At 40.8% G+C, this 23,101-nt stretch overlaps 1 long non-coding RNA gene across 3 annotated transcripts; it reads left to right on the top strand.

The window, feature by feature from the left end:
• The first annotated feature begins 566 nt into the window (after positions 1 to 566).
• Positions 567 to 5,816, top strand: LOC143504278 (uncharacterized). 3 transcript variants are annotated; one of them, XR_013127520.1, is made up of 5 exons: positions 567 to 751; positions 1,010 to 1,095; positions 1,962 to 2,136; positions 2,522 to 2,618; positions 3,096 to 5,816. It is a non-coding gene; the product is annotated as an uncharacterized LOC143504278 (long non-coding RNA). The 3 variants fall into 3 exon arrangements; XR_013127521.1 differs by lacking the exon at positions 1,010 to 1,095; XR_013127519.1 differs by having other exon boundaries at positions 1,010 to 2,136.
• Positions 5,817 to 23,101: the final 17,285 nt, after the last annotated feature.

Below are 23,101 nucleotides of genomic sequence, written 5' to 3'. Positions count from 1 at the left end.
GTAGTTGGTGTGGAGCTGGACTCTGTGGTTACGGTGGTGGAGAGGAGATCAATGCGCAAACTGCTCTCCATCATGGAGGATGATGGTCACCCACTGCACACCATCATTATGGACCAGAGGAGCAAGTTCAGTGGCAGGTTCCTGTCACAGAGCAGCTCCACAGACAGACTCAGAAAATCATTTGTCCCGAGAGCGATTAGACTCTTCAACTCCTCCCAGTGGAGTCGGAAGAGGGAGGGGGACAGATGACACTCCATCATGGTCACTTCGACACTTTGACACTTTTACACTTTTATACTTTCGACACTTTGACACTTTTAAGCACATGCCATTCATTGCACTACTGGTCATTGCACATTTTTTTCCAGTTTTACCAATCTGGTCGGGATACTGGATAATTGTACACTTGTATTGTATAGTCTTTGTATTGTTTGTGAATGTCATATACGTTTTTGTGAAATTGCTGTGTGTCTCCTTAACTGTTTGGTGTAACTGCTACTGGCTGCTAAATTTCCTTCGGGATCAATAAAGTATGTATCTATCTATCTATCTATCTAAAATGGCAGTGGATTCTGTATATTAATACAAGCTTTTCATGTGTACAAAATTGTATGCGTTTATGGTAGCTTATGTTTGTTGAGGGTTTTCTCTTAACCCTCATGTTGTCTTAATATTCTGTATATACCCCGTAAAAAATGACCATGGCAAGGAAAAACTCCAGGAAGAACCCATTCTCCATTGGGCGCCCAAGGTAAGTGACTTGCAAACATTAGTTAGCTAACTAAGTTAGCCTACTCTGTACTAGCTAGTAGCTAACAAACCTGTTAACTAGTGGTAATTATAGCAAGTAGCTGTTAACGGAGGGCTATTTATCTAACGTTAATGTAACAAAGTAGTACAGCATATTTTCAGTTTTAAATGAGAATGTCAAGATGTGTCTGTAACAAGCTCTCCACAGGTGAAGTTGTCAGTAAGCTAATCAAGCTAACTCTCCCCCTTTCAAATGCAGTGTCAGATATAGTGAATGAGGAAGTAGTGGTGCAGGCAAGGTGTTACCGGTCGATGAGAAAAAACGAGGAGCCCCATACACTACAGGTTTCTCAATGTTCAGGAGTCCGAAACGATGCCCTACTCCGTATTCCTTAGAAACATCCACATGCATTAGCCGGTGCCCTCTAGTGCATTATATTTTATTTCTTCTTACACACCTGATAACATGACCAGTGAAGGTAGCTACAGGGCAAGTGTTCTAATAAACTGGCAACTCTTTGTATATCACAAATGAGTAGAATCAGGTTCACTAAATGAGGGCAAATGCAGAAATGTTAATGCTGTGGGGTCCTCAGGACTGCTGTAAGGATTGCCACATCATTGGACACCTAAGTCTAATGCAGTGCATGGTAGGATTTAAACTGTTCCTCAGTTTAATTTCAGGCACACAAAAAAAACTAATCTCAAAACTATGTAGTGAATAGGGTGCAGTTTTGGACAGTTTAAAGTTTATAATTTGTTCCTTTCAGTTACATTGATCAGCCAATACATGTTGGGTTTCCAAATTTTGCTTTAGTTTTAAACTGAAGCTGCAATACTAATGTGGCTATTAATTACTGAAAGTCAAGAGTCACCTGAATCCTTAAGTTCTATGTCTTGAATCATATCGACTAGTCTGAACTCCCTACAGATCTTGTATGCTGTTTTAGTGGATTGAGGTAAGTTTTGGGCTTGTAGTTATGGAAACGGTTTGGGTGATAATTGGCATCCAGTGATTCAAAGTCTTTTAAGCTTTGCGGCTCCATTTTTTTCACTGAAATAGGGGAAAATGTTTTTGCCAATCTGCTACACTTAAGTGGAAAATTGTGAGAATTAGATTTTTTTAACTTAACCATTCCTTATGAGTGAGTGTATTCTTATAGTGTAACATCTGCATCTTTTATTCTAATGTTGTTGTTCTTTCTTTCAAGGTTGTACTGCAAGCAGTTATGAAGCCTGTGGTGTTAAACAGCTTCGGCTTTGTGTAACCATTTGGTTGCACTGCTTTTTCAAGCTGCACACTACAGCACAATGGGGGCAAAAACAGTGCCACCACCACTATCATGCACTAGTGTCCTTCAAACATGGCACAGACCAAGGAACCAGGTAAGATGTCTGAACCAGTTTGATAGTTTAAAGTTTGCAGGTTCAAATTGTTGGTAAACAGTTGCATCCTGCAGTCAAGCAGTTGGTCTTCACAGTATATTAGTGCCCGTGTACGCCCCATGCTATATACTTATACTATATATGACATTCCCATACTTGCATGGGACTGTTATGTCTGATATACCAAACAATGTCAGTGTCACTGCTGTGAATGTGGTACAGAGGGGGTATTTTGCAGATCAGCTGCGGCTCTGCAGACAGTAATTGTACACTTAAGGTCACTGTGATGTATTGACCTGATAAAATGGCCAGTGAAGGTAGCTACAGGGCAGGTGTTTTAATTAACTGGTAACTCTTCTGGTGACTGTTTCTGCATTTGTTAAAGGGGATTCGTCCAGAACCCATAGATGAACTTGTGGTACGGAAGCCAAAGGCACCAGGACGAAGCTGTGTTAAGTCTACATTCTATCGAGCATACCCAGGTGAGTATTTTAATAATATAATTTGGTATAATTAAGCAATAGAGAGGGACTGTGTTATTCATGATAACATAACACACAACCTCGAGAGTTGCTTTTATACAACAGTTTTTACAAAATAAAGAAAGAAAATAAGTCATAGAAGCCCTAAATGTCATACTGAATATGTCTTAATATTGACAATACTTTATAACGAGAGACAGCACTCGTTATACATGTGGAACTAGTTTTTGGTGGAAGATATTGTCAATATTAAAGCATATTCAATATGAAATTCAGGGCTTCTTTGATTTATCCTCTTTATTTTGTAAAAATTGTTGTATGAAAGCAATAGAACACTTGAGGGCATGTGTTATCGCGAATAACATCACGTCTGTGATGATGATATTCGAAATAACATACTCCCTCTCATGTTCTGTTGTTTTAACATCGCCCACGCCTTTTTAGCGGTTGGTAGGACTGATAGTTTTTGTTTTTTAGGACCCCTTCCTGACCCAGCAGTTTTATCAGCTGGAGCCCTGTTAAGAGACCTTAGACCGATTTCTTCCGTTACCTTCAAGTGCGCAGTTTTGCTAACTCAATGAACCCCCAGTTTCCACTAACTCCACAGTCTACACCATTCGATGAGTTTTTAAGACCGCAAACTACATTTAAGAAAATTATTTCTCATCTATACAACTTAATTAGCTCGGTCCAAACTACACCCTTACTGAATCTTAAAGAACAATGGGAGAAGGATCTAGGTGTGCCCCTGCCCGATGATGACTGGCAGCAAATATTGTATAGGATCCATTCATCATCCTATTGTGCCAGACATGGAATGATCCAATGTAAAGTCTTTCATCGGGTATATTGGACTAAAGTTAGACTTAACAAAATTTACCCAGATGTGGACCCAAAATGTGATCGCTGCCACCAAAGTCCCGCCTCCCTAATACACATGCTCTGGCAGTGCCCATCACTGTTCACGTTCTGGACTGAAATCTTTTCAACACTATCAGAGGTTTTGGAGCTACAGTTTGATCCTAACCCTGTCACAGCCGTATTCGGTGTTACACCACCTGAACTGTTCTTGCCAAAATATCGCTCTGATTTTGTGGCCTTTGTGACCTTATTAGCAAGACGTCTAATTTTATTAAAATGGAAGCTCCCTGCTCCACCCACATATCCCGAGTGGATCAGAGATGTCCTTCTGTATTGTACTCTGGAACGAATTCGATGCACTCTGAACGGTTCTCTCTCCAAATTTGAAAGATCATGGAAGCCTTTTTTTGCTTTTATGGAAAAGCTTTTACTTACAGCAATTCCAGAATAACGATATGACCTCTCTCCCTGTCTTCAAGGCCTGATATGCTGTTGTTGTTCAGAATCGTGTAAAAGCCTGATACAGAGTAAGATATGGAGTGACGAGCTCCTTGCTTAGCGCCTAGGGACTATGTCTATGTAAGGAGGGGTTGGGGTGTTCTTTTATTTTATTTTATTTTTTATTTTATTCTCCTCTCTCTTATTAGTTCACTCACTCTGTGAGATGAATGTGTATGTGTTGTCTTATGAACCTGTGCAATGGAAATCTCTGTAATATATGTACTCTGCTCCCCTATGTTCAGTGTTAAAATTAAAACTGACAATAAAAAGATTTACTCAAAAAAAAAAGAGACCTTAGACCACAACCAGGAATTTGCAAGGTCTTGTGCGGCTTATCTGATATGAGAGAACTGAACCATGTGGGACAGGTCCAAATTTTGAGTCCACTAAAGTCATATCAGTGTCCACCAGTGGTAACACAAGAAATCAGTAAGCATGGTAATGCCCCCTTATTCCCACAGCTTCCAGTACATGGCTAAAATTTGGAACAACATCTTCATTTTGTTCCAAATTACCATCACTTTTACCATTTAGAGAGTTTAGAGATCACTAGTGAGTTATCCAGCATCATTGAGAAGAACACAAGGGGCCTGTCAGAAAATCCACTGTGGAAGCAAGTGCGTCAGCCACGATTGACCTCCAGCAGATTTGGGGAAGTTTGCAATGTTCAGGGGGAGTCATCTAGTCAGGCTTTAGCAGTCAGGATCCTAAAGGGGGTGCGGCAGACGTCAGCCATGAAGAGGGGTATTGACCTAGAGCCAGAGGTCTTGCAGCAGTATAGTGACCTGTGTAATGTAGATGTGTTACTGTCTGGATTTTTAATACATCCTGATGCACCTTACCTTGGTACCAGCCCTGATGCTAAGGTATATGATCCTTCTGCACATCTTCCCTTTGGGCTTGCTGAAGTCAAATGCCCAAACATTGACTGTATATCGGACGCCACACACATCAGGTTCATCAATGGTCAGGCCAAACTGAAAAGGAACCACAAGTACTTTTGGCAGGTTCAAGGCCAGTTGGTAGTAACTGGTTTGCTCTGGTGTGATTTTATCACATCTACCAAAAGCGACCTCACAGTTGAGAGTTTGGCGAGATGACTCTGTGCTCAGGGAAATGAAGATGAAACTTGACCTTTTCTTTTTCAACACCTATATGGAAACCTATCTGAATGTGCAGTGATGGGCCAGCATTTTAGTATTAAAGGGGCTCATATCCTACATTTTTATGTAACATTCTTGTACATAATTCATTGTTTTTGTTATTGTGACTTTATTTTGCCTGCCAGTACAGTGGTACCTCGAGATACGAGCTGCTCTATATACGAGCGATCCAAGATGCGAGCACCGAGACGAGCAAAATTTCTGTTCGACACCCGAGTGCACGCTCGAGATACGAGCATGAACCACTAGGTGGCAGTACAGTACTATATGGAAAAAAAGATTTTTTACAGTTGAAACATGTTCTCTGTTAATTTCTATTGTTCAGCATGTACGTACGTGTGTCCGGTGCATCGATCAGGTTCCTCACCCCCCGTACTCCCTCCCCCCTCCCTTTTGTCTTCTCAGCTTTAATTCGCCTGTCTCGTTTAGACTGTGAAAGTGTTTCTATTGTTAAGCATATGTGTGGTATGGTGAAGTAGACTCGTACAACACCCCCCACTCCCCCCACCCCCCGCAGCGCCATTTAAGGATTACAGTACGTACTTACTGTACTGTACCATGTTTATTGATACTACTGTACTGTAATAACTATTTCTCCTACATTTATTTTATTGTTTAATTATACATGTTGCGTGTGCCTTTATTAATAAAGAACATGTCTTTTTTCCCCACATTTACGCTAGTTTTGTGACTTTTTTAAGGACCGGAACCAATTACAATACTTTACATTGTTAAATTGCTTCCAGAACCGAGCAGTTCGAGATACGAGCACGGGTCTGGAACGGATTAAACTCGTATCTCGAGGTACCACTGTATACTCAATGTTTTTGTGCAGTGGTTCCCTACCCTAGTCCTGGAGTAACCTACAAGTTGTGCTTTATGCCCCCATGCTAATATGTATTAAATCTGTATTTATATTACCAGCCTGTTACCTTAATTAATGAAATATGCAAACATTGTGTAGAAAAGGAACATTTAATAAACATTAATCATCAAATGAAATGTATTTATATAGTGGTTTTTACACAAAGCACCCTTATAGAAGTCCAGAATCATCAACAACAAAAAAAATCCTGGTGAGCAAGCCAAAGGCAACAGTGGTCAAGGAAAATCTCCTTCAAAAACTATAGGAAGAAACCTTGGGAGGAACCAAGACTCACAAGAGGAAACATCATCCTGGTGCCATTAATACAGGTAATGAGTGGAGGACAGAGAAGCCTCTTAAAGAAGTTGTTACAGGTCTGTAACAAAAAAAAAAAAACATAATATAAACAAAAAACCTTCATTCCATCATTAAACATGAATAGAACTATAAATAATTTTGTATCTTTGTTTCTTCCAGTGTTACAAGAATAATTTAGACAGGTACATCACTGTTTAAATCTAAGGGACCTTGGTAGTTGGTCATTACAACAACCGGTAGTCCACAGCAGATTCACTGAGCCTGAAAGGGTAAGAGGAATGGTTGTGTCCCAGATGTGGTATTCTTTGACTCTTCTGATAGCTCTCTCCACCAGGATTCAGAGACGAGCTATGGCTTGTGTTTTCTCCGTGTCCTCCTTGCTGAAGCAGGTGGATTTCTTGAAGGGGGGGATGATGAGTGTTGCACCAACATCAGACAGCATCTGGTCAATGATAAAGCCCTTGTCTGCCCTTGTCTCCTGGTTCCAGTAGGCTGAGAATTCCAGACTGTCTTGTTATTTCTTTGTCAGACACTGCCCCTGTGAAGAGCTTTGAAACAAAGGTGATTACACCACATAGGGCAACACCTATCAGTGCTCTAAAAGTTGTGTGATTCTTGTACACTGAAAATGTTTCAGACTGGAGTGTAAGCGATGATGGAGTTTTGCATCTGATTTCTGTACAGTCCAGGATCACTCTAACGTTTGAACAGTACTGTTTAAACTTCTCTGGCATGGTTGCTTGGACCTGTTCCCTTTACATCCAGGTTGGCACTGAAACCAAGACCAGGTATAAATAGTTGGCCCATGTGATGAGAACTCTGCTTACAGTTGTTGTGCTGACCCCAAAGATGTCTGCAAGAACCTTCTCTTTCAGGCCAACTGCAACACGGCAGCAGTACATGAACAATTCATCCACAAGTGCCAGTCTTTGGTTTGGACTTGGTTTCTCAATTTCCATCACACCCTCGTTCCTCTGTGCTTTACTCCAGTACACCAACCTGGATGCTGAGGGAGCAACCGACTCCCAAAAGATCAAAAATACCTTCTCTGATGGAAAACGGGTGTAGAATCTGAACTTCTCATCAGTTGCACAAAATCTGTTGATTTGCAGGCCCCTGAGCTGAGATTCTAATTCTCTGACCTTGGCCTCCAATTCTCTGATTTTTTCAGCAGCAGCATCCAGGGCACCTGAAAAATGCCGACAAAAGCATCAGGGTAAAATGTCGTCTTTACAATACAGACATTTATATGAAAGCCCATTCCCACCACCTAAAGTAAAAAAAAAACAGCACATATATTTTTTTCTCATTATTAAGTAAATTGCTATCTCATTATTTCGAGATACTAAGTCATTATTTTGAGATACTATAGTATATAATTACTTAGTATCTCAAAATAATGAGATAGCAATTTTTATTTTTTATTTTAGGTGGCGGAAATGGGCTTCCATACATTCCATTTATCTTCTTTATCAGAGCACTGTGTTTTAGAGCAGTATTGTGTAGCTCTTTTCGTGATAAAACGTTTAAAACGTGAGTCAGCTGCCCTCTAGTGGCTGGCTGCAGTACAACTTTTAACCCCGCCCATTCCCATGTTGGTGAACGGGCCGGACGACAAACTTTGAATTTTTATTACACGTAAAATAAGTTTTTTGAGCAATTATATTTTGTCAATTCTGTAAGACCCCATTGCGTTAGTATCTCTTCCAGTGTTTTTCTCTATGATAAACAGATTTTATAGAAGTTATTAAGTGTTACTTAAAGGGGTGTGGCGATAAGGTGATTGACAGTTAATAGCTGCGTTGGTTGACATCTAATACCAGACGCTCAAACGTGAACGCGAAACTCTCGACAGCAAAACTCTCGACAGCAATATTAAAACCTTTTACCTTTGTTTATTTTGTAAAACGTCAAAAGTGTCTATACTGGTGGGCGTATCCTAACAAATGTCGGAGCGGAGATAGGTCTCTGGCGGAGATACTGTCCTGCCTACCGGTTCTAATGCGCATGCTCTGGCTGCAATTTTCAAGATGGCAGCGTCCTTGTGGCCATCTTGGTGGCTTCAAAAACTCACAATGGGAGTCAACGGTGACGTACCGTCCATTATATATACAGTCAATGTCACTGACCCGAGCTCTCGCCTCGCTGGAGCGGCGGGTAGTTTGCGCCCGTGTTAAACGCGAGGTCAGTGATAAGAGCAATGAATAGCCAACCATATGACCATAAAATAGCTTTATTGCAATGTGCTGTTATGGTACCAGACTAGGAGGGTTTGGGTTAGCTAACGTTTATATTAAAACTTGTCAGAAAGCTCTCTGAAACATAAAGTTACATTACTCTCTGGCCACGTCCAAAACTGCTACTACACTGAATGTGTAAAAAATAAAATATAATGAATAAAACAAATAAACGAATAAATAAAAGGACACCATGGTTTGAAGTGTTTTCAGTAGTGCAGTATGTAATGTTCCAGAGTGTGCTGTTTGGGACACGGACTGTCCAACATTAACGTTAGTCTTGTCTAGTCAGGAAACCTTAACATACATTTTTTGTCATTTCATTTCAGCATGCCACCAAAGAAACAAATAAAACCACAGGACACAACACTCCTGAGTTTTTTTTTTTAAGAGCGGAAATAGTTTAAGTAAATAATAATAATCAAACCTGTTATATTATTTTAAATATTATGTATCACCTTATTAGGAGAGTACTGGTACAAAGATACAGTAACAGTGCAGAAGCTGCAGAGATCATTCATGCTTTGCCTTCAGAGGTACATGGATTATTTGGGCAAGTGGAAGCTCTGGTTGCTTTTAGTAGTCCATGTTTCATCCTCTGAGGCAGAGAGAAGTTTTTTGGTTATATCTGAATATAATCCATACATTGCATGCATAATTTATTTAAAGTTTGTGGACAACAGTCATGTTGTATTTTGTTTATTATTTGCAATTTACCGTAATTCCACAAATGTTCTATGTCACTATACATACAGTGATTAACTACCTTACCTACAGTGGAATCAGTTTATATTAATATTTTAGAGGATAGGGTGGGCTTTGATTTGATAGCAAATGTATGTCTGTCTGCGGGTTAGGAGGCGCCGAGGCCGCTGGAGCATCTGGGGAGGAACATGGACATGCCCTTGCGCCGCCCCTCAGTCCCCTCTTCCTCCCCACATTGCCAATGGGGTCGGTCTGATGAGACATGAGGGCCCGACGCATAGGCTCATAGCACCCCCCCCCAAAAAAGTCTTAGGAAAATCCACCATACTGGTGGAGAAGACCACTCCAGGAAGAGGTGTAGTAGCACCTACAGTCTCAGACATGCTGTAGGGCTGGGGGGCAACACCGGAGAACCTAGCCTGTAAGAGTTTGAAAAACCCCTCCACAGTCCAGGCTTCCCCCGTCCGGTGCGCAAGGATGAGGTTTGCCCACTGAAGCGCCTTTCCCTGTAGTCTTGCCCTCATAAAGAGCACCAGAGCCTTTTCCGGTGGCATAGGGCATGTCAGAAACTGAAAATACAGGCTACATTGTAGAACAAAGGCATCAGCATTACGCTCCTCTCCATCGTACATGTCTGGGGAGTCAGTTAAAGAGGGCATTGCAACAGGTTTACCTGCAGTGTCCAAAATGAAACATGACTGCAAATAGTCCAGCTGTACCTGAAAGTCCTCATCATCTTTGGGAGGAGGCAAGCAAGCAACATGCCTCACTCCACTGTCCGCTGCGTTCATTGTAGGTCGGTTATTCTGTAACAACTAGGAGAGAGGGCTGAACGCAAGTGCGGACTGAACAATGAATTAAATGACAAAACTGATACATATACACAAAGCACACAAAACATACCCCAAGAATAATCAAACACCTAACTTATGAACCAAACAACACTAACAGAAATAGCTGGGTGAACAAGGCTAAATAAAAGCAAAGACATCAACAAGCAAAATCACTAGAGAAACCAAAGTCACACAAAGTACATCTAATAGGGAATACAAAATACAAGGAGTACATACAGACTAGTATTACAGACACAAAAGACCAAGATACCAAATCGCATACAAACAAGAGATTAAACACAAGACTTAAATACACTAACCAACCAAGGGACTCAACAAGACACAGCAGAAAGCAATAACGAGGGGGCAGGGGAGTGAAGACAGACACAACTAGGAAATTTCAAAATAAAAGACAAACAGAAGACATGACCGACAGGAGGGAGGCAGGACTGACACTGACCCATTTTCATGCCTGTTTAAAGACTGGTTTAGGCCAGTGGTTAGCAACAACCGAGAGGCCACTTCAGTCGCCGCTTTAAGTCATGCTGGTATTAAAAAATATTTTGTAGGTATTAAAAAGGTATTAAATTCAACTTAAGAATCTTTGTATATACCCTGATGTATTAAATCTGTATTTATATTACCAGCCTGTTACCTTAATTAATGAAATATGCAAACATTGTGTAGAAAAGGAACATTTAATAAACATTAATCATCAAATGAAATGTATTTATATAGTGGTTTTTACACAAAGCACCCTTATAGAAGTCCAGAATCATCAACAACAAAAAAAATTCTGGTGAGCAAGCCAAAGGCAACAGTGGTCAAGGAAAATCTCCTTCAAAAACTATAGGAAGAAACCTTGGGAGGAACCAAGACTCACAAGAGGAAACATCATCCTGGTGCCATTAATACAGGTAATGAGTGGAGGACAGAGAAGCCTCTTAAAGAAGTTGTTACAGGTCTGTAACAAAAAAAAAACATAATATAAACAAAAAACCTTCATTCCATCATTAAACATGAATAGAACTATAAATAATTTTGTATCTTTGTTTCTTCCAGTGTTAGAAGAATAATTTAGACAGGTACATCACTGTTTAAATCTAAGGGACCTTGGTAGTTGGTCATTACAACAACCGGTAGTCCACAGCAGATTCACTGAGCCTGATAGGGTAAGAGGAATGGTTGTGTCCCAGATGTGGTATTCTTTGACTCTTCTGATAGCTCTCTCCACCAGGATTCAGAGACGAGCTATGGCTTGTGTTTTCTCCGTGTCCTCCTTGCTGAAGCAGGTGGATTTCTTGAAGGGGGGGATGATGAGTGTTGCACCAACATCAGACAGCATCTGGTCAATGATAAAGCCCTTGTCTGCCCTTGTCTCCTGGTTCCAGTAGGCTGAGAATTCCAGACTGTCTTGTTATTTCTTTGTCAGACACTGCCCCTGTGAAGAGCTTTGAAACAAAGGTGATTACACCACATAGGGCAACACCTATCAGTGCTCTAAAAGTTGTGTGATTCTTGTACACTGAAAATGTTTCAGACTGGAGTGTAAGCGATGATGGAGTTTTGCATCTGATTTCTGTACAGTCCAGGATCACTCTAACGTTTGAACAGTACTGTTTAAACTTCTCTGGCATGGTTGCTTGGACCTGTTCCCTTTACATCCAGGTTGGCACTGAAACCAAGACCAGGTATAAATAGTTGGCCCATGTGATGAGAACTCTGCTTACAGTTGTTGTGCTGACCCCAAAGATGTCTGCAAGAACCTTCTCTTTCAGGCCAACTGCAACACGGCAGCAGTACATGAACAATTCATCCACAAGTGCCAGTCTTTGGTTTGGACTTGGTTTCTCAATTTCCATCACACCCTCGTTCCTCTGTGCTTTACTCCAGTACACCAACCTGGATGCTGAGGGAGCAACCGACTCCCAAAAGATCAAAAATACCTTCTCTGATGGAAAACGGGTGTAGAATCTGAACTTCTCATCAGTTGCACAAAATCTGTTGATTTGCAGGCCCCTGAGCTGAGATTCTAATTCTCTGACCTTGGCCTCCAATTCTCTGATTTTTTCAGCAGCAGCATCCAGGGCACCTGAAAAATGCCGACAAAAGCATCAGGGTAAAATGTCGTCTTTACAATACAGACATTTATATGAAAGCCCATTCCCACCACCTAAAGTAAAAAAAAAACAGCACATATATTTTTTTCTCATTATTAAGTAAATTGCTATCTCATTATTTCGAGATACTAAGTCATTATTTTGAGATACTATAGTATATAATTACTTAGTATCTCAAAATAATGAGATAGCAATTTTTATTTTTTATTTTAGGTGGCGGAAATGGGCTTCCATACATTCCATTTATCTTCTTTATCAGAGCACTGTGTTTTAGAGCAGTATTGTGTAGCTCTTTTCGTGATAAAACGTTTAAAACGTGAGTCAGCTGCCCTCTAGTGGCTGGCTGCAGTACAACTTTTAACCCCGCCCATTCCCATGTTGGTGAACGGGCCGGACGACAAACTTTGAATTTTTATTACACGTAAAATAAGTTTTTTGAGCAATTATATTTTGTCAATTCTGTAAGACCCCATTGCGTTAGTATCTCTTCCAGTGTTTTTCTCTATGATAAACAGATTTTATAGAAGTTATTAAGTGTTACTTAAAGGGGTGTGGCGATAAGGTGATTGACAGTTAATAGCTGCGTTGGTTGACATCTAATACCAGACGCTCAAACGTGAACGCGAAACTCTCGACAGCAAAACTCTCGACAGCAATATTAAAACCTTTTACCTTTGTTTATTTTGTAAAACGTCAAAAGTGTCTATACTGGTGGGCGTATCCTAACAAATGTCGGAGCGGAGATAGGTCTCTGGCGGAGATACTGTCCTGCCTACCGGTTCTAATGCGCATGCTCTGGCTGCAATTTTCAAGATGGCAGCGTCCTTGTGGCCATCTTGGTGGCTTCAAAAACTCACAATGGGAGTCAACGGTGACGTACCGTCCATTATATATACAGTCAATGTCACTGACCCGAGCTCTCGCCTCGCTGGAGCGGCGGGTAGTTTGCGCCCGTGTTAAACGCGAGGTCAGTGATAAGAGCAATGAATAGCCAACCATATGACCATAAAATAGCTTTATTGCAATGTGCTGTTATGGTACCAGACTAGGAGGGTTTGGGTTAGCTAACGTTTATATTAAAACTTGTCAGAAAGCTCTCTGAAACATAAAGTTACATTACTCTCTGGCCACGTCCAAAACTGCTACTACACTGAATGTGTAAAAAATAAAATATAATGAATAAAACAAATAAACGAATAAATAAAAGGACACCATGGTTTGAAGTGTTTTCAGTAGTGCAGTATGTAATGTTCCAGAGTGTGCTGTTTGGGACACGGACTGTCCAACATTAACGTTAGTCTTGTCTAGTCAGGAAACCTTAACATACATTTTTTGTCATTTCATTTCAGCATGCCACCAAAGAAACAAATAAAACCACAGGACACAACACTCCTGAGTTTTTTTTTTTAAGAGCGGAAATAGTTTAAGTAAATAATAATAATCAAACCTGTTATATTATTTTAAATATTATGTATCACCTTATTAGGAGAGTACTGGTACAAAGATACAGTAACAGTGCAGAAGCTGCAGAGATCATTCATGCTTTGCCTTCAGAGGTACATGGATTATTTGGGCAAGTGGAAGCTCTGGTTGCTTTTAGTAGTCCATGTTTCATCCTCTGAGGCAGAGAGAAGTTTTTTGGTTATATCTGAATATAATCCATACATTGCATGCATAATTTATTTAAAGTTTGTGGACAACAGTCATGTTGTATTTTGTTTATTATTTGCAATTTACCGTAATTCCACAAATGTTCTATGTCACTATACATACAGTGATTAACTACCTTACCTACAGTGGAATCAGTTTATATTAATATTTTAGAGGATAGGGTGGGCTTTGATTTGATAGCAAATGTATGTCTGTCTGCGGGTTAGGAGGCGCCGAGGCCGCTGGAGCATCTGGGGAGGAACATGGACATGCCCTTGCGCCGCCCCTCAGTCCCCTCTTCCTCCCCACATTGCCAATGGGGTCGGTCTGATGAGACATGAGGGCCCGACGCATAGGCTCATAGCACCCCCCCCAAAAAAGTCTTAGGAAAATCCACCATACTGGTGGAGAAGACCACTCCAGGAAGAGGTGTAGTAGCACCTACAGTCTCAGACATGCTGTAGGGCTGGGGGGCAACACCGGAGAACCTAGCCTGTAAGAGTTTGAAAAACCCCTCCACAGTCCAGGCTTCCCCCGTCCGGTGCGCAAGGATGAGGTTTGCCCACTGAAGCGCCTTTCCCTGTAGTCTTGCCCTCATAAAGAGCACCAGAGCCTTTTCCGGTGGCATAGGGCATGTCAGAAACTGAAAATACAGGCTACATTGTAGAACAAAGGCATCAGCATTACGCTCCTCTCCATCGTACATGTCTGGGGAGTCAGTTAAAGAGGGCATTGCAACAGGTTTACCTGCAGTGTCCAAAATGAAACATGACTGCAAATAGTCCAGCTGTACCTGAAAGTCCTCATCATCTTTGGGAGGAGGCAAGCAAGCAACATGCCTCACTCCACTGTCCGCTGCGTTCATTGTAGGTCGGTTATTCTGTAACAACTAGGAGAGAGGGCTGAACGCAAGTGCGGACTGAACAATGAATTAAATGACAAAACTGATACATATACACAAAGCACACAAAACATACCCCAAGAATAATCAAACACCTAACTTATGAACCAAACAACACTAACAGAAATAGCTGGGTGAACAAGGCTAAATAAAAGCAAAGACATCAACAAGCAAAATCACTAGAGAAACCAAAGTCACACAAAGTACATCTAATAGGGAATACAAAATACAAGGAGTACATACAGACTAGTATTACAGACACAAAAGACCAAGATACCAAATCGCATACAAACAAGAGATTAAACACAAGACTTAAATACACTAACCAACCAAGGGACTCAACAAGACACAGCAGAAAGCAATAACGAGGGGGCAGGGGAGTGAAGACAGACACAACTAGGAAATTTCAAAATAAAAGACAAACAGAAGACATGACCGACAGGAGGGAGGCAGGACTGACACTGACCCATTTTCATGCCTGTTTAAAGACTGGTTTAGGCCAGTGGTTAGCAACAACCGAGAGGCCACTTCAGTCGCCGCTTTAAGTCATGCTGGTATTAAAAAATATTTTGTAGGTATTAAAAAGGTATTAAATTCAACTTAAGAATCTTTGTATATACCCTGATGTATTAAATCTGTATTTATATTACCAGCCTGTTACCTTAATTAATGAAATATGCAAACATTGTGTAGAAAAGGAACATTTAATAAACATTAATCATCAAATGAAATGTATTTATATAGTGGTTTTTACACAAAGCACCCTTATAGAAGTCCAGAATCATCAACAACAAAAAAAAAACCCTGGTGAGCAAGCCAAAGGCAACAGTGGTCAAGGAAAATCTCCTTCAAAAACTATAGGAAGAAACCTTGGGAGGAACCAAGACTCACAAGAGGAAACATCATCCTGGTGCCCTTAATACAGGTAATGAGTGGAGGACAGAGAAGCCTCTTAAAGAAGTTGTTACAGGTCTGTAACAAAAAAAAAAAAAAACATAATATAAACAAAAAACCTTCATTCCATCATTAAACATGAATAGAACTATAAATAATTTTGTATCTTTGTTTCTTCCAGTGTTACAAGAATAATTTAGACAGGTACATCACTGTTTAAATCTAAGGGATCTTGGTAGTTGGTCATTACAACAACCGGTAGTCCACAGCAGATTCACTGAGCCTGAAAGGGTAAGAGGAATGGTTGTGTGCCAGATGTGGTATTCTTTGACTCTTCTGATAGCTCTCTCCACCAGGATTCAGAGACGAGCTATGGCTTGTGTTTTCTCCATGTCCTCCTTGCTGAAGCAGGTGGATTTCTTGAAGGGGGGGATGATGAGTGTTGCACCAACATCAGACAGCATCTGGTCAATGACAAAGCCCTTGTCTGCCATGCATGCATCTCCTGGTTCCAGTAGGCTGAGAATTCCAGACTGTCTTGTTATTTCCAGTCTTGTTGTGCCAGTCTTTGGCTTGGACTTGGTTTCTCAATTTCCATCACACCCTCGTTCCTCTGTGCTTTACTCCAGTACACCAACCTGGATGCTGAGGGAGCAACCGACTCCCAAAAGATCAAAAATACCTTCTCTGATGGAAAACGGGTGTAGAATCTGAACTTCTCATCAGTTGCACAAAATCTGTTGATTTGCAGGCCCCTGAGCTGAGATTCTAATTCTCTGACCTTGGCCTCCAATTCTCTGATTTTTTCAGCAGCAGCATCCAGGGCACCTGAAAAATGCCGACAAAAGCATCAGGGTAAAATGTCGTCTTTACAATACAGACATTTATATGGAAGCCCATTCCCACCACCTAAAGTAAAAAAAAACAGCACATATATTTTTTTCTCATTATTAAGTAAATTGCTATCTCATTATTTCGAGATACTAAGTCATTATTTTGAGATACTATAGTATATAATGACTTAGTATCTCAAAATAATGAGATAGCAATTTTTATTTTTTATTTTAGGTGACGGAAATGGGCTTCCATACATTCCATTTATCTTCTTTATCAGAGCACTGTGTTTTAGAGCAGTATTGTGTAGCTCTTGTCGTGATAAAACGTTTAAAACGTGAGTCAGCTGCCCTCTAGTGGCTGGCTGCAGTACAACTTTTAACCCCGCCCATTCCCATGTTGGTGAACGGGCCGGACGACAAACTTTGAATTTTTATTACACGTAAAATAAGTTTTTTGAGCAATTATATTTTGTCAATTCTGTAAGACCCCATTGCGTTAGTATCTCTTCCAGTGTTTTTCTCTATGATAAACAGATTTTATAGAAGTTATTAAGTGTTACTTAAAGGGGTGTGGCGATAAGGTGATTGACAGTTAATAGCTGCGTTGGTTGACATCTAATACCAGACGCTCAAACGTGAACGCGAAACTCTCGACAGCAAAACTCTCGACAGCAATATTAAAACCTTTTACCTTTGTTTATTTTGTAAAACGTCAAAAGTGTCTATACTGGTGGGCGTATCCTAACAAATGTCGGAGCGGAGATAGGTCTCTGGCGGAGATACTGTCCTGCCTACCGGTTCTAATGCGCATGCTCTGGCTGCAATTTTCAAGATGGCAGCGTCCTTGTGGCCATCTTGGTGGCTTCAAAAACTCACAATGGGAGTCAACGGTGACGTACCGTCCATTATATATACAGTCAATGTCACTGACCCGAGCTCTCGCCTCGCTGGAGCGGCGGGTATATGGAGCTATTATAGTGTCACCAGAACCTGAACCTGAAATCATTATTACTTGAAAAAACAGTCTGTAAAATCCTCGCAGGTATGCAAAAATTCGAGTTAAAATTCAGGTTCAGGTCGAAATTCAGGTTCGGGTCGCAATTCAGGTTCGGGTCGCAATTCAGGTTCGGGTCAAAATTCAGGTTCGGGTCGTAATTCAGGTTCGGGTCGAAATTCAGGTTCGGGTCGTAATTCAGGTTCGGGTCGAAATTCAGGTTCAGGTTGAAATTCAGGTTCAGGTTGAAATGCGGTTCATCCGGGATACGTAGGATGAGCAAACAAACTCAGAGCTAATCGAACTGCATTTAGCCAATCACAAAACATATCAGAGGTCATTAAGAGGCGCGTCTTTCTGCTAAATTTCCTGTAAGAGTGCGGTCCCTGTTTGGCGTGTAAGTAGCATGTAAGCAGCACGAAAGTGACCACTGTGCCACCCAGAAATGGCACCTTGTGGCAGCTGCCACATAATCGTGGCACTTAGTGTGACCAGTGCTGCGTGACTGTGGTCTCCGTTGTCCAGAAACGCCGCCTGCCTCTGCTGACAGACATCTAAAGACTCTTGGGTGACTCTGCGTATCGGCCACTCGCTTAAAATCATCCCGACGAGCTCCGAATCGCCATTTGTTGAAATGAAGATGGTTCATAACTTTTGTTTAAAAATTATGTTGAGTGAAATACTAGCCGACATCCAGCTAGACAGCTCTATATTACTAGTTCAGAATACTGTTTAGCGATAACGTCGAATTAAGATTATAGGAGGGTACGTGAATCTACAGTGGTAGACCGTTAACGACAGCACTAAATTTAAAGGGTTTATTATTATAGATGTATGGTTATCAGTGAATGTTCCTACACGCCATCAGCGTCATTTAAACCTCTGCGAGCGAATGGCATCGCATTTAGTATTTGTGCAATTTGTAGTATATTTCGCTTTGTATTGGTTTCTATTGTTAGTCTAGAATGTCAGCCGAGCGGCTCCCGACATAATCGTTAAACAGCATCCTGAACTCCTAGTTTGGAGCTGTCGGTCAGCTCCGAATCGTTCACCCAACATAAATTAACAAACAAAAAATATAAACCATCTTCATTTCCACGAATCCTACAAATGCGATGCCACTCGCTCGCAGTGGTTTAAATGACGCTGATGGCGTGATGAACGTTCACTGATGAACAATCTGTAATAAATCTGTTTTATGTTGTGACGTGGGGGTGAAATGTTATCAGTGGGAGGACACTTGCTGAGAAGAGCATTTTATATAAGGGGTTTCACATTTAACATTAACTTAACTACGTTAATATAATAGAAGACACAAGGACAGCACGATCATGATGAGGCATGACTAAACTAGACGACACCACAAACCACTACAGCGACACAACACGGATTTATATTCGCGGATATATATATTTATATTATATAAATATATTTATTTATTTGTTTATTATTGAATATTTGATTATTCTGCTACCTCCTGTTATCGCTGAACTAAACTTTCGGCACGAGACTTTCAGCGCGAGCTCTTCAGCGCGAGTTCTTCTGTGCGCGTTCATGTACGTTGCTCCAGAGTTTGAAAAAACACAAGAACAAACGAATTACTTGTTATATTCCTTGTTGACACTTGTGGAAGATATTTTACTGTAGTTGGCTTCGTTTTTTTTTGTGTTGTTGTATGTCAAATGTAAAACAAAGTTCAAACTTAGCGCCCTTGGAAGCAGAAGGAGGTAGGAAGAAAAATTGTATTAATCCAAAAGAGTGATTTATTTAATTTAAAACGAAGGGAGATGTGATTGTTGTTTTGTTTTCAGTAAGAGCTGCGGCTCATAACATAAAGTTGAGTTCATGTGCAAGTTTGCTAGGAGTGACGTATTTAAAGTTTGGACCCTGTTCTACACATTATCTGTGAGGTATGGTGCTAGGGCATTTGTGTTTATTTTTTATTTTTTGCCACATTTTGTAGTTTTCACGGTGTCAAATGTCGGTGGCGAAAGGAGGAGAGAATAAAGATACACCAGTCGAAGCTCCGAGCATTGTTTGTGTGATTAATCCAAGTGGTCCGCTACACGGATGACTAAAGCGAACATACCAGAGAACGAGTACAGATAAACACGAAAACACTCAAACTTACCCGTGCACAGTGGCGTGCACAATTAGACCCCAACTCTGCCTTTTATCAACGAAAGTGCCCTTTTGAAACTTCGTTTTTTATTATTATCATTTTACTGAGGTCGGTTTGAAATGATCTTTTGAAAACCTGAGCGATTAAAAACAATGCCCTGAAATGCGCCACCACCTCGCACACACCCGACCTCTCTCTTCCTTTGTCACACCAGATGCGCTGCAGCAGCAGTTCAGTTCAGCGAGTGGAAGGAAGCGTCTTCAGCACAGCACGCACGGTCACAGATAGACTTCTTCTCCCGTCCCCACCAGCCAGGTCACATACAACGTTTTCTGTTGTATACGTTTTGTTAGGCAACATAAATTAACACATTCGTTTGTGAAAGAAGAAACGGGAAGTTCCCCATTACCTGTGAAAAATGTCCATCTGCATTCGTGTAATGACAACAGTCAGTAGCCTATAACTCATTCTCGTACTTTTTTATCTTTTTACTGTCTTAATTGTAGGCCTATATTGATTTACTAATTGCAAAATATATGCAACAATGCCTGCAGACAGTGGAGGGTAAACAGAAGTTAACTGAAGGACAATGACTGTATAGTTAATATTGGATATGGATTTTATCAGTTGGCGGTGTGACTTTTTCCATTGAAAACTCACGTTTAGAGAATGTTACTAATAAAAGTCAAATTTCATTCAACATGCGCTTGTAATTTTTTTTATAATGAATTGTTCCACGTGCGCTAAAAAGTGCCCCCCCTTCCCCCCAGCACTTGCCCCCCAAAATGTCTGTGCACGCCACTGCCCATGCACACACCACATACTCTCATACAGAACACATACTCTTTAACGATAATGTCGAATTTAGATTAGTGGTAGACAATGAGTGGCAGTAGCCGCTCGGTGGTTGATGGCTGATGCTGCGGTGTTACGTGAACTGTGGATTTTGGGGAGGTTATTTTCTCTTTCGGTTAATTTTGGTTTAACAGGTGGATTGCCTCGGTACGGGTGGATTCTGTCGGCCAATCGAAGATCGTGATTTGGATGAGGGGGAGGATATTCGGCTTCATAATCTGCATGACGGAGTTGCTGGAAGTTGCCGGGAGGCGACGCGAGCATTTACTGCCTTTACGGTTGTGTGTGTGACTTTTGAGAAACTGTAGCTCATGATTCTCATGTGAGAGGTGAGGGTTTGTGCGATAGCTTTTGTCATGAATTGTCATGAATAGCGTTGTGAAAATCGCCACCATGTAGTAAGAACGTAGTAGCATGTGCACAATTATAGACACCCATGCAGGGATGTTTTATAAGAAACACCAGTATAGAGGCGGGCACCGTGTATGTATATTTGTTTGAGATTATCGTCGTAGATATATTTTCTTTATTTATGTTAGTAAGGTGTGAGTCTTGCTTTGTTAACTTAGTGTAGTATATTTTGTTTGTTTCTTTTCTTTGGTTCCGTCTACTGCTCCTTTCCTTGGTTGGTTTATGGTCAATCGTGTATTTTTGTACGTACGTGTCTGTTCAGTGTTTTGCTGCGTAGAAAAGGCTCTTCTACCCATTACCACTCTGCAGTAAAGAGTTTTCTTACGTATCCGTCTGGTTTTCGCGTTCTTCTTTAATTTCATCTTGTCCACTATGCACATGCTACTACCCCACACACCCCAAACCTAGACCCATGACATCGTGGGGTTGTAACAGACGCAATCTAGACTAACAATAGAAACCAATACAAAGCGAAATATACTACAAATTGCATAAATACTAAATGCGATGCCATTCGCTCGCAGAGGTTTAAATGACGCTGATGGCGTGTAGGAACATTCACTGATAACCATACATCTATAATAATAAACCCTTTAAATTTAGTGCCGTCGTTAACGGTCTACCACTGTAGATTCACGTACCCTCCTATAATAGACGTTATCGCTAAACAGTATTCTGAACTAGTAATATAGAGCTGTCTAGCTGGATGTCGGCTAGTATTTCACTCAACATAATTTTTAAACAAAAGTTATGAACCATCTTCATTTCAACAAATGGCGATTCGGAGCTCGTCGGGATGATTTTAAGCGAGTGGCCGATACGCAGAGTCACCCAAGAGTCTTTAGATGTCTGTCAGCAGAGGCAGGCGGCGTTTCTGGACAACGGAGACCACAGTCACGCAGCACTGGTCACACTAAGTGCCACGATTATGTGGCAGCTGCCACAAGGTGCCATTTCTGGGTGGCACAGTGGTCACTTTCGTGCTGCTTACATGCTACTTACACGCCAAACAGGGACCGCACTCTTACAGGAAATTTAGCAGAAAGACGCGCCTCTTAATGACCTCTGATATGTTTTGTGATTGGCTAAATGCAGTTCGATTAGCTCTGAGTTTGTTTGCTCATCCTACGTATCCCGGATGAACCGCATTTCAACCTGAACCTGAATTTCAACCTGAACCTGAATTTCGACCCGAACCTGAATTACGACCCGAACCTGAATTTCGACCCGAACCTGAATTACGACCCGAACCTGAATTTTGACCCGAACCTGAATTGCGACCCGAACCTGAATTGCGACCCGAACCTGAATTTCGACCTGAACCTGAATTTTAACTCGAATTTTTGCATACCTGCGAGGATTTTACAGACTGTTTTTTCAAGTAATAATGATTTCAGGTTCAGGTTCTGGTGACACTATAATAGCTCCATACGGGTAGTTTGCGCCCGTGTTAAACGCGAGGTCAGTGATAAGAGCAATGAATAGCCAACCATATGACCATAAAATAGCTTTATTGCAATGTGCTGTTATGGTACCAGACTAGGAGGGTTTGGGTTAGCTAACGTTTATATTAAAACTTGTCAGAAAGCTCCCTGAAACATAAAGTTACATTACTCTCTGGCCACGTCCAAAACTGCTACTACACTGAATGTGTAAAAAATAAAATATAATGAATAAAACAAATAAACGAATAAATAAAAGGACACCATGGTTTGAAGTGTTTTCAGTAGTGCAGTATGTAATGTTCCAGAGTGTGCTGTTTGGGACACGGACTGTCCAACATTAACGTTAGTCTTGTCTAGTCAGGAAACCTTAACATACATTTTTTGTCATTTCATTTCAGCATGCCACCAAAGAAACAAATAAAACCACAGGACACAACACTCCTGAGTTTTTTTTTTTAAGAGCGGAAATAGTTTAAGTAAATAATAATAATCAAACCTGTTATATTATTTTAAATATTATGTATCACCTTATTAGGAGAGTACTGGTACAAAGATACAGTAACAGTGCAGAAGCTGCAGAGATCATTCATGCTTTGCCTTCAGAGGTACATGGATTATTTGGGCAAGTGGAAGCTCTGGTTGCTTTTAGTAGTCCATGTTTCATCCTCTGAGGCAGAGAGAAGTTTTTTGGTTATATCTGAATATAATCCATACATTGCATGCATAATTTATTTAAAGTTTGTGGACAACAGTCATGTTGTATTTTGTTTAT

The sequence above is a fragment of the Brachyhypopomus gauderio genome, unplaced genomic scaffold (assembly GCF_052324685.1).
Source record: "Brachyhypopomus gauderio isolate BG-103 unplaced genomic scaffold, BGAUD_0.2 sc250, whole genome shotgun sequence".
In the NCBI taxonomy this organism is placed as follows: Eukaryota; Metazoa; Chordata; class Actinopteri; order Gymnotiformes; family Hypopomidae; genus Brachyhypopomus; species Brachyhypopomus gauderio.
The sequence above is the reverse complement of the archived record's forward strand: the minus strand, read 5'-3'. Positions and strand labels throughout refer to the sequence as shown.